Genomic DNA, 13,619 nt, shown 5'->3' with positions numbered 1-13,619 from the left:
GCTGTATTTTCAGGATTGCGATCTGACAGGAGAAATATATATAGGAAACAGTTGCATTGTTCACCGATGCAAATAGAAATCGATGAATAAATGCAAATATGCATTTCTACACAAAACTTTCAGTGAACTATAGTAAATGTCGCATGGACATATGTGCATGTTTATTCGTCCACTCCTATTGACACCGCCCTTATTATAAATTTTTTTAAAGAGTGCGATTGAAAGAGGTGTAAAAACCAGGTAAGTCCAGATTTCGAAAATTGTTTCATTCTTACTTCAAACATTTAATAATATTTAAAGATATGTAAAACTGCAATTCTATTGAAAAATGAACTTGCCCTGTTTTTGCACCAAGGTCTTCAATTCAAACATTTATTTAACGAAGCAAATTTTTTATTCATACATTTTCTCTCTTTTACGAATAAAAAAAACTGAAAATTTATATTAAAAATGATATACTTGAGTTTAAGTCATTGTAACTTTTTTAAAAATGGATTTTTGCAAAATCGGCTTTGACAAAAGTTAGCTTTATTTGTCTACTGTAATATAACATTTCAAAAATACGTATTACATAAAATTCTACCAAGATATGCAGTGTATACTCGATATGGAATTTTTCTGATTAAAATGATACCAAACTCGATATTATTCGGATCATATTTACACTAATTTTCCGTTAATATAATTGTAATGGGAAGTAACATTCATCGTTCATTATACAAGTAAATATCATCGGAATTATATCGTATTTGGTATCACTTTCATGAGAAAAATGCCACGAATATGTTGGTGAAAGTCCCATAAAAAAATAATGAAAAATAAAGAAGTTTTGTTATTGGATTCGAAGTGGTCTCTTGGTCTGACACCGGTATACCCCACCCGTGTTATGTTTACACTCCTCGATGACCTCAGGATAGTTCTGGGACATTTATCGGCTATGTATCTAATACCGTAAACAGTTTTTTGCAGAAAAATGCCTTTGGAAAAATGGATGTCATGTCCTTCTAGTTCAAAACATCAAACTCAATTTTTCAGCAAATACTACTTGAATATCATCTAATGACATGTACATATTAATTTTTTAAAGAAATCTAGTTTTTTATACCAAAAAAGTTGTCGAATTTCTCTTGTTTGTCAACAGCTAATCCGGATATGTTCTGTATTTACCTACTTCTTGTCATAACCAGAGTGTGACAGTAGAGAAATTAATAGTTATTTTGATGAGAATATCAAGGACATTGCAGCAATTATAATTCCAATTAAAATCTGGCAGTGAATTAACAGTAAATCAACTCGCAGTCAGTGTGGATTGCCACGAGCGAACAGATGCGCCAATACCTAGCCTCAAAGGCCGTAAATCTCTATTCAACGGGCGCGGTAATCGGTGAATGTTTTTGTTTGCGATCGGGCAATCGAATAAATCGGCGTCAACGTTAACATTTGGGACCATTTATGTTAATTGCGCTGCTTCATCGAGGGCACGTATTGCAGTGAAATCGCTCGTGCACCTGTGACTGTAATCGCTCGACAGAACAGACGTTGGACCCACAGAAAGGAAGACCATCGAAGAACGACAATACGCCACCATTACGGGATAATTTATCATTTAAAAGTGGCTCGTTTTTGCACAGCATCCTCGGCAAGCTGCGACAGCCCAGTAATTATCTTTCTTATGTGAAGACCTCTTGACCCGTATCCATCTTATGCGAAACCAGGTCTTGTCTTAGCTTAAGCGCATCCCTTAAAAAGCTGTTTCGTTCCCCGGAACCAATATATTAATTATCCTAGCAAATCTTTCGGAAGAACAATATTTACCAACGTAACTAAACCAGCAACCACAAGTCCCATTAACACTGTTTATTTTTCTGTTCTTTCTTATATTGCAGTTTCTAGTAAGTTAGGATTTCGTCTTTCATTAACGGCGTTAGTTCCATTCGGAGCTGTCAATTTCAGAAAATTTATGAGACAATAATGGTTAGGTCATTATAGGTCAAGTGTTTCAAAATTTTGTATATATACTTGTTTGGCAATATTTCAGAAAGCACACTATAATTTTCATGCAATTATCATTACTATTAACTAAATTATTGTATACAGCAGCATATCACTTTTTATCGCTGTCATGATATTTCTATAATCGATTGATCAATAATCAATTTTACACACACCAAAGTAAAGATACCTTTGTCTTGTCAACTGTAGAAGGAAGCAGCAAAAAAATGTTGAACAAAACGGCAATCGTATAAAGTAGAAATTAACTAAGACTTAAACCTCTTCGAGTAATAAAAAGAAACCATCATCGATATTGATGTAATATTAATTCGCCAGGTAAAGGGGTCTCTACTTTATATGTATGTAAAATTGATTATTGACCAATTGATTATTGAGATATCATGGCAGCGATAAAAAGTCGTGTGCTATTGAAAACATTCAATAATTTAAATAATAATAACGAGAATAAAATAGAATAAAATAGAATAAATAGAATTATTGAAAAAGTCGTTCTATTTGCAAATGCAGCAATAAAAGATAGATTAATAGAAACAATTAACAAAGGAATATTATGACGTTATCGTTGAAGAAAGAGATATTTTAACGTAACTATCCCCAATGATGTCAACGTATTCATTGAATTAATGACTTGATACTATTTTGTATGGTTCACGGGTATATGGATTAAATGGTGTTGATTAAGATTCATATTCTACGTGTGGAACCTATAATAATCATGAATTAAATGTTGGAATACATAACAAAAGTTAAAATTATTGAACAAAATTTGTTGTTAATAAAATAGTCCACTCATCAATAATGAAATCTGAACTTTTATATTGAAATTAATTTCAAACCATTTAGTATTTGATTAATCATCGGTATTTGATAAATCACGGTCGCGAGAGGCGCGGAAATTTTATCGCTGGGTCTTTAAATTAATTTCTAGTTTCGCATGACCCAGAATATTACATTACGATGTTAATGGATGGTATCAATTCGCACATTGAACTGTTTGATCGTAAGTAAATAATTTGAAAAGGCTAATTTTCATTTAATTCTGTTTATCTTTTTGTTAAAAACCAAACTAATTTAAATGTGTGCTTTAGTATTCTCAAATATTGAGAGAGAAAAATAGAAAAAAAAATAAATTTTCAATTCACTGCTTTTAGCTCATACGCCTCATTACTTTCTTTTTGTAAACCAAGAGTAAATAAATTCTTTTGTAAACTTATGTAAATTGCCTTGTGGAAATGTCGCTTTGTAAATTTATCCTCCATTCCTTCTGAGAACTTATCACAATATCGTTCATTGCAAAAATACAGGATTAATTATTATTCTACATTAAAATAACATCGATTTTCATCACCAAAAGTTTAAAAGCTGTAAAATTTAAAGTTTAAAACCATTCTCAATCTGTTTGCTATGGTTTTATGGCTGTCGGTTTTAACCTGTATGGTATTAAACAATATGAAAACTTGTTAAACTAATCAATAACATTATTACAATCTTAAAATAATTTCTCATATAAGTAAAATGCACAAGCATAGGAAAATTAATACCTAAAGTCACATTTAATAAATGCATTAATGTCTGCTCTTTATAACACGGTTTTATATTTCATTCATTACTGCATTATAAGCTGAAATTATTTAAAGTATCTAATATGAAACGTGAAAAAAATCGGTTTTTTATATATGTTGTGTATTATTGCACTCCTAAATTATTCTTCAAATTATTTTCTAAATGTTATTGTTAATATTCTGTTTGTCACTTATCATTATGTTATACTGTCAACGACGAACACTCAGCTCGCAATTGTTTTGAACAATGCGTTAATCATATACCGTAAGTACGGTTTTATAATTTAATTTTTTATAAAAATAGTGAAACCGATCTAAAATTGAAACGTTTATTGAGAAAATTGAGCAAACTGTTACGGTAAACTTTGAAAGGGGCGATATAAAAAACATACCCAATGTTATTATTAGACTGCAGGTGTTGTTTATGTCACAGTAGAACAAGTATCAAAATAACCTTTCATAGAATGATTATAGTACTTTCTCTTTATTGAAACTGTTTGCCAAGGACATAAGATTCTATCAGATCTCGATAACTAAAAATTCGTTAATGGCAACTGAAAATTGCATGAACATTCGCAGTCTAGTTATTATACTAAAAGAATTCATAAGTAACACGTTATCGCGTTAACAGATATTTAACGTGTACAATATTTTCATTGGCGATAAAGGCAAACGCAATAACTAAATTTTTCCTAGACACGTCAGTCTTCTATTGTTTCTAATAGGACAGCTACCAATTCAAAATTATTTAACAAAAACTGAGCAGTGGAAAACAATTTCTATTATCGTGGTGAAAATGGGCCCAGGCACCGCTGTCCAAGGTTTAAGGACAAGTTCTGTAATTTCTATCATGGTCTTCGTCCTTCAAAGTTAAAAATAATACATATCCTAATACCTGTCATGCTATTTGATTTTTTTTTATAATTTCCATAAAAAAAAAGATGGTGTACTATTTTATACGTTGTTAAGGAGCAACATGATTTTACATCTTTCTTAAATATTGTTGACTCTTTTGTCAAATTTGCCTAACATATACAAAATACTGTTTTTCATTTTTACTCTATTTATGACATAGTTTGATTGAACATTTTCTGCCGCGTACAATAATTGATTCAGCTACTCTTTCTATTCTGATCAGATTTGAATAAATCGTACTACATTATATACGACAAAAATAAAATCAAATTAATGTTGTTTATGTCGCTATTCAACACTTTGTGCACCCCGGAAGTTTATTAATACGGTTTTCAATAATTGTGCTGTACCAAAAGGAAACTTCAAAAATTTTCTACAGAGTAATAACAAACAAACTTATTCAATTATGTTACAGATGAATCTATGAAGAAGTTCTTATATTCAGGAAATTTCTAATTTCCCTCTAACGATAGTTTTGCATATTTTATAGGACGGCGGGTTGCAGTGAACAGAATATTACGACTACGAAAACTATGTTATCGAAACAAGTACGTCGGTAGCGAGCACGTTACGACATTAGACTATAATCGCTCAATTTCAGTCGCATTAACTAAATGATTGTGAGACTTTTCAGAACGGCGTGGTTTAGCAGTGAACCTGTTAAAAAGCCTTTAAAAAGCCGGAACGCCACCATCAGCTTACCAGACACTTCGCGAAGTTACAACTTGGTCGACGTCGAAACGATAAAAAAGAGAAAAAACTAGAAAAAAAGAACAGGAGAGGGAGCACCCCCAGAACGAAGTAATAAAACAGATAAGAATCAAGTTTGAACGGTGTACCCGGGCGTCATTAAATCCCACAAGGGTAAATTACACCAATACCGGGCGGCGATAGTGGAACGTGTCGATAATGTACGCGAGCTTCAAAACTTAAGATACACTCCAGGCCTTGATAAAGCCCCCCCTATTATCCCGGCGAAAAGCGAATTAGCCTGGTTATCGCGCGCATCGATATCAAACGCGTGAGGCGGGATAACGATGATGCCGGCGGAGCATCATCGAAGATTTAATTTACAAGAGATTTAAGACGGATTTTCGTTAATACCCCCGGCCATTATAAGCGAGCGCGAGCGCGCACCCACGGACAAGAATTACACGCGCGATTACAGCCGGGGCGCGCACGGCACACGTCGAAATATACCTGGAACATTATCGGAAAATATGTAAATCAGCATTATCGAATCGGGTACGAAGAGCTGATAAATGGTCGTCCCGCGCGACCATCCCTCCACACACCCTCGTCCTACGTGGCGCAACATTAATTTATCCTACGATTATTGTTATCGACACGTACTCACCTTTCCGTGACCACTCGTCGATCCCCTCTCTCTCTCTTTCTCTATGTGTATATGTGTGTGTGTGTGTGTCTTCACCTTCTCGCCCCCTTTCACTCGATGCTTCCCGTAATCGTGGTTTCCGGAACAGAAGTCCTTCCGATCGTCTCCGGAAGGAATCACACCGACTCCACTCGCGGGTAGTCCATATCCACGAAAACTTGGTTTTAAGGAAACACGTTCGCGTAACCACAACCGGTCTTCATCTTCCTCTCCGGTCTAGGCTGTCCGAGAACTTACACGGTAGAATTCACACACTTCTTTGCTTGAACGACGCGAGCACTCTTCAAGATCACGGCGTTCAGTTTCTCCGTTTTGGTACACTGGCTAATTTTAATTAGGGATTCATCACATTTATGCTAATCCCAATCAGCCGAAAATTCAGTGACGATTGGAACCGAATAACGCGGGCACTCTTCAAGATCACAGTGTCCAGTTTCTCCGTTTTGGTACACCGTGTACTTAGGGATTCTTCACATTTATAGTCTATAGAGAAATGCTAACCAGAATCAGCCGAAAATTCAGTGACGATCGAAACCGAACGACGCGAACAACACCACAATGTTCCTTTATACGTCAGATTAGTCGTTGCTGAGGATTCTTTGCATTTGGCGGACTCGTGATATCCTGCAGCACCTTCGCTGAAGAAAATCAAAGAATGCTAGTCAGAATCAGCTAGGCGAAATTCAGTGACGATTGATCGAGCCTAGCGTATGCCAGTTCAGATGGGTACCATTTTACGACAGCAGTCGTAAGTGAACAGTGCTCCTGGTCCAAATTTCCCAAAAACTTTCGATGACCACACACCCTTCACTATCTTCTAAATGCATAAGCACTCTTCAAGATTGTTGAAGTTTAACGTTCTCCCGGTGAGTTCTATTCACTGAACGCGCCCGGATCTTCGTTCTTTCGAATCATTGTCCGAATTGCACACATCTGTTCCTGTTTATTGAACTCCTCTTCAACTCTTCTGGTATTCGAATGTTCGAATCAACTCGATGACTCGGTAGAATGGGAGGTACTTGCGGGACAGCGAATCTGAAATGCAAAATTGTAATTTCGTTTATACAGGGTGGGGTTCACCTAAACGGTAGCCATCTACATGAGCCGTTCACAGGCCAAAATGATTAACGAACTTTTTTTAGATTTCTCTGACAAAACGCACTCGGCTAACAGGTTTGCTAGCAGCATTTATTTCAGTGAAAATCTTCGTAATTGATGACAAGTATACTCGTCAAACACTCGTTAGAACATTTTCGGAAAGGAAAAAGTTATTTCAAATGATCTTAGGAATCACCCTTTTCAAGAAAGTACAACATTTTTGGGACACTCTGCATATGAACCCGTAACGGCTTCAGTGATGACTATTAAAAGAAAACAATACATTTACAAAAAAAATTCATACTATAGACAGTTTTGTCATAATAATTATTTATATATTTTTATTTGTTCCTTTTATTTCGTCTTGGCCTCTAAATATTTCGAACATCTTGAAGTTTACGAATATATTTTAGTCTTCACTAAAATTGCAATTGAAACAAAAAATTGTAACTACTTTTTACGCATGACGAATATACTCGTCATAACGCAAAATATTGCCATTTCTTCATGACGAGTATACTCGTCAAAAACAGCTAACTAGTTAAAGGCAATGCATCCTCTTGTAAAATATGAGAAAAGGTATTGTCACAGAAAAGTTATAAGTCTTTGAGTGTTATGCTATAAGTTATCGTTTTATACAGGGTGTTTTACCTAACTCTGCCATCCTTAACACTAGATTACCAGATTAAAAACACGGTATCTGCTCAGTTAGTGATTCCCTCCGACAGATTGGTGCTATTGTATGATAATGAGGATGATCAGATACCTATCTTTATAATTTTATTAAAAATTTTATTAATAATAATTTTAATTATTAATAATTTTAAATATTATTAATAATTTTATTTTTCTATATATATCGCAATAAAATCGTAAATGAGTCAAATTGACTCGCTCCGGCAAACTAGTGTTAGTAACCTCGTTATTTAAACTGATACAAAAAAAGATGAGAGAAAGTTATCGTATTTGGAGGGGGACATAAGTCAGTGTGGGAGAAGGTTATACAAAGGTCATATTTTCCGAGATCTTACGAACAGTATTGCTTTTCTTTTTTTATGGAATGACCTAGCTTTTATATCGTGATTCGATAGAATCAACTTCTGCTTACACGTGTACAGTGTTTACTCTATATATGTCCCAAATGCCTAGCCGATAAAAGTCCCAGAAGTCTAAAAGTCCCCACTGCCGCGGGGTATACCTCGTGAGCGCCAAGAAGCTCAAGAGACTTCGATCGCCGAGGAGTGTAAGGTAGCGTGGATCAAAGAATAGTATTTTCTGGCCGATATATGTCCGTGGCTAGACCCGTGTTTTCATGTTTCCTAAATCTAATTGTTAACGAGAGAACGAAAATTATTTCGACAATATCTTGTTAGCTATTAGCTTTAGAATAAGAATTATGGAATGACAGTTATTATAAATTAGATTGAAATAAATTACTGGTTGAAAGATAAGAAGTTCATGTGAAACGAATGCAAAAATATGTGGTTTAAGAGTGAACAATGGAGACATTTAACAGTGACTTAAGAAGACTGATTTGGCCTTTGATTTATTCTTACGTAGTTTTCTAATAATAATTTAAAATAAATATAACAAATTAAAAGTACTATTTAAATGTGCGTGTTGAATAAGACAGTGTAATGAAAAAGGTAAAACAACGCGTGAAACGATGTCCGGAATGTAATGGTGCAACGTTCGTTATTGACGTCAAAGAAAAATTTGATTATTTCTGTAGGTATTGACCTTTTCGCTTAAATTTTTGTTCAATCAGAATGCCATGCGGCAACAATTCATGTAACAACATTGTTGGGTTCCGTTTAAAAAAAAGAACCAGTGTTGTTGCTCTTCGCTACCGTGCCGGCACATTTTTTTGTTTAAAAATTCACTGTACGACGGTCAAGCTTTGTTAACACGTTAACTGCCACGTCAGTCAAATATCACTGACAATGACTTTTGACTAGGTTTAGACATTCTTTTTTATAACCGAATTCAAAAGGATTAAAACAGCATCCCCTATAATACGTTTAAAATTTCTAGTTTCGCTTTCATTAATTAAATTATTCTGACTTTGCAAGAATCTCTGGGAACGATATTTGACACTTAACGTGTTCAAAAATGCAAATTTTCCTCTACAGCTTTCTACGTTCAATAAAAATAGAATTACAGCTTGACCCAGTTGTTAAACCCGCTTAGAGCATATATGGACTATTTGTTCCCTGTTATGGTACATTAATTTTAGTAAATTCTCAATACTGTAAGAATTGTTTTACCTTTGTTCTGCCCCTTATAATAACAATATATTTGCGTTCTGTGCACAAATCATACAGAATTAAAATGAATTACACCTTTAGGACAATCGAGGTTAAATGAAACTTAATGCTACTACAATACATACTTCATTGTTATTTTAAGAACACTTTCGTGAATCGCGGTATTTAAAGATTATGGTTCTCAATGAATTTTCTTTAATGGAAGCATCTTTTTGCCTTCCAATGCAATTCACTGCACTATTTTTATTTTATATACAAAGTATTAATACTTGTTAGACTGTTGTTCCTTAAAATAAACGGCCATCTATTTTGCAAAATACTCCATGTTCAATGTACGTAAATTAATTATACTGCATTATTGAGGAAATGTATAACAATACTCCTTTATCACTAGGTTTGCAATGCCTGTCAAAATGAGGGGTTCTAATATTTTAATATTTTTAACATATTTTTTCTAATATTTTTAATTTACAATTATTGACAGCGTAAAGATGCATGCGTGAGGAATTATTCAACAAATTTATCTCTTTGACTATATATGGTAAGAAAAATTGGTAAAAATTTGCGTAGACACGTCCTTACTATTTTTATAAAGTAATGTAATACATTGCAGAGCGTAACTATAGCACCACTACAATTTTCAAGAGTTTTGAAGTTCTAAGTAATGATTTCTAAATGTTAATAGTACCACGCGAAAGAGACTAGAAATAAATTATAATTAATGAAAAAAGAACAATAATAACATTTATTTAACACGAATTATAACAATAAATTAAATATTTCAATGGTGCATAACTATAGCACCAATGAATATGCAACGTGATAATAATATTAATGTCAATAAAATGTGAAATTTATAATTGAGGTTATTGAAGTGAGCAGTTTCAATAATGAGTAGGACCTCCTTTTTTATGTATTAACTCAAAAACACGATTTTCATACTGTTAACTAGTTTTTTCAAAGTTTCTTCAGTTATATCATTCCACGCTTCAATAACAGCTGTGTTTAGCTCCGAATTGTTTGAAAATTGTCGATTATTTTTATAAACATGCCGTACCATGATACCCCATAGATTTTCGATTGGATTTTGATCTGGGGAGCATGCAGGCCATTTCATTACATTGATATGAGACATTTCAAAGCATGCTGTAGTTTGTCGGTTTTTGTAAATTGGAGCATTGTCTTACTGATAAGTTCGTGAAACGTGATCGTTTGCATGAATGAACGGAAATAAATGATTTTGATGTATTCCAATATACTCCACACTAATCAATTTCATCTAGAATCCATTATTTACAATCCTCTTTCACACCATATGATTGTTAAAAATGTTAAAAATGTTAAAAATGTTAAAAATGTTAGTGGTGCTATAGTTATGCTCCGCAGTGTATAGTTACGTTTAGTACTACCCAAACCTAATGTTGATATTATCAAAACTGCACATATCAATAGTAAATAAAAAGCTTAATTTCCTAGATGGATGAAAAAAGCCATATAAAAATGTACACTTTTATAAAGATTATCAATCTTACCTGCATCAAAATCATGCATTAATTAAGCTCGAACTGTAGAAACCTGAACGAAAATAAAAATCTAAATACAGTGGATCCAAAAAGTATTTTCACACCAAATTTCCGATTCTCGAGAAATAAGAATGCAAAACACAACGACATAAAAGTGTTCATTGTCCTGTTATAGTTCAATTTAGTTAAAAAATACACATTATTCCAAAAAGAGTGTTAATATACATGAAAATGTAGACAATAAAGTTGGTAAACAAAGATTGTTACAACTAGTACAAGGCACTGACACCTCGATCGATAGCAAAGTAACCTTCTTTTAAATGAGGTTTCCTCATTTCCGGTTCTAAAAATTTTGTGAAGCGTTCAAAACGGTTATGCGTGGAAAGATCCTACTTGGCCTGTATCCACAGAAGAAGCTTCAGTTTATGGTCCCGCAGGATTTACTGCCTCTCAATATGTTTCGTTACTATTGTATCAGTGCGTGGATTCCCCACTAGCTTCGGTAACAGCCTGCAATCGTTGCGGCAATATTGAAATTCAATTTCCTAAAAAACCGTGAGTAATTTCGTTTCATTGGTTTACTAGAAACAGATTTTCGGCCATCTTTCCTCTACGCTATAAAGCCATTTATTAGGTTGATGCATATGAAATATCCGATTTGTAACGTTAAACAAACACCGTTTGTTTATAAAAAAACTTATTAATCAAGGTAAGCACCATTGTAATCAACACATTCTGTCAACGAATTACAAATTTCTTGATTATTGTGGAAATTGAATTTTTTTATCGTTCATGTTCATTGTTTATAAGCATGACAGTTCCATTTTGGAATTTTTTTGTAGCATCGACAAATAGTGTGCACACACTATTCGAAAATATTAAGACTTCAGCTACCTGAGTTAGCTACTTAAGTAGTTTATTAATACATTTTTTACTTTCAATTTGTCTCTAATTTGTATGTGCTTGTTAGCAAATAACGAAATTGTTATAAATTCTTACTTTTTTGGATTATTGTAAATGAATAAACATTTGAGATATAAAAATATGCACTGCGACTGTAATCCTAATGGCTACAATATTATTGAATTTCGTAGAAACTTTTGGATGTTGACATAAGGGTTAATGATCTGGTATATCTAAAAGATGTTCAGTAATTTCTGTTAAATAATAGTCTTAAAGGGAGCTACATATTACTTACTAAATCAAAAAAATATTTATTATTAGTTAAATTTTCTATTAAATAATTATGTTATTTAAGATTTCTCATCGACTTACGAATAAAATCGCTATTACGTTTAAAAGGTATTCATGTATGGATATGGATACATTGACACGTACAAAAAAAATTTTAAACGAAAAATTTTAATCTTATAATGCAAGAATTTTCAAACCTGATGTTCTCAAAAAAGGAGTCTCAAATAAGAATCTCATAGAAAGAAGTCTCATAAAGAATACAGTAGTGTCTAGTGACTAGATTATAAAATCTTGGCTTAGCATTCTTCACTCAGAAGTCTTTATCGCTTTGCTTTATGCACTGAGCTCTAACTTTTAACTCGTTCGCTCATCTTTTACTCATTCTCACTACACAAATTTACCATTCTTTTCCTTTCTATCCGTATCTCATATTTCATTTTCTATTCCTGGAGAACCATCTGTCACAGAAAATCATTCATTCATAGTTGAACGACTTTGGAAACCATTTCGATCACGCAAGGCTATTTTCTAACCAGTCTCAGCCATATTAATTATCCGTGGCTTCAAAATATCTAAAAGTGAAATCTATATTCTTATTTTTTAACATCGTAAGTATGTAGTATAAGTAATTCTTCTCCTTCGATCACTATGTACTAACTAAAAAATAGTATTAAGACCTATAAATTGGGTGGTAACATAAATTCATTCGGTTGCAAATATAAATATATCCCTAATTTTAACGATTTAATTGTGACTCATGGAAAATACAGATGACTATAATTAAATGAAAACTACTTATAGTCAACGATTTTATCATTAATTTATTGTATTGATTATGTATTAATTTTATACCATTTATATTTTAATGTTGTATTGATTTTATATCCGGTTGTAATTGAATTTATATTACGACTCAATACATCTATATTATTTTATTTGTCCAATTTGCTGTTTCAACCCTTATACACGTGTATGACACCACTAAAAATTATCATATCCTGATTCGAAACAATTTTCACATAAATATATTGCTTTTCTAACATTGTCTATTTATACGGGTCGCATTTATCGGAGTCATTAGCGACTATACTAGTTACATGAGATGAATTATTTATAAGTTAAAATCACCTCATTGTCAAAACCATTTCTCGAAATATCGTCCAATATATTATAATATCCTCCAGAATATCCTCCAAATAACGACGCATTTGTGTGATCGTGTCGCATGCCTATACAAAAGCATAGGGGTTTTGATAAACTCCAACTTCGCGAATTCGGATTCATTGGAACCCCGTCACCTGTCACACATTCGAGCACATCGACTAAACACTCGATTCTCCACGTTCGCACCCGTGTCCTAAACAAGCTACGTCCACATTCTTCAACTATACCTGAAATCACTACACACGTTCACTCGTATCAGTCACTTTCTGCGATATACGATGGATCCACCCTTAAAACTACTATCCCATCGAATCAGTCAAAATTATTGGTTTCAAACCTTTTATTCCATAATTATTTAAATTATAAAGTAATTTAGAAAATATTTAAACTATAAAGTGATTTTAAAAATTATGAAGATGCTTTTTATTGTAAATTGTTGAATTTTATCTATTCGAACACATCTTATGTTGTGTTTTTAATCATTTCG

At 33.1% G+C, this 13,619-nt stretch overlaps 1 long non-coding RNA gene across 1 annotated transcript in view; it reads right to left on the bottom strand.

The window, feature by feature from the left end:
- LOC143364574 (uncharacterized) overlaps positions 1 to 5,871 on the bottom strand; it is a 244,296-nt gene extending 238,425 nt beyond the window's left edge. The window contains exon 1 of the long non-coding RNA XR_013084193.1: positions 5,848 to 5,871. This is a non-coding gene — a long non-coding RNA (uncharacterized LOC143364574). The remainder of the gene's footprint in view (positions 1 to 5,847) is intronic.
- Positions 5,872 to 13,619: the final 7,748 nt, after the last annotated feature.

Source organism: Halictus rubicundus, chromosome 2 (assembly GCF_050948215.1).
Source record: "Halictus rubicundus isolate RS-2024b chromosome 2, iyHalRubi1_principal, whole genome shotgun sequence".
Taxonomy (NCBI): Eukaryota; Metazoa; Arthropoda; class Insecta; order Hymenoptera; family Halictidae; genus Halictus; species Halictus rubicundus.
Note: the sequence above shows the minus strand (reverse complement) of the source record. Positions and strands in the feature narration are given on the sequence as shown.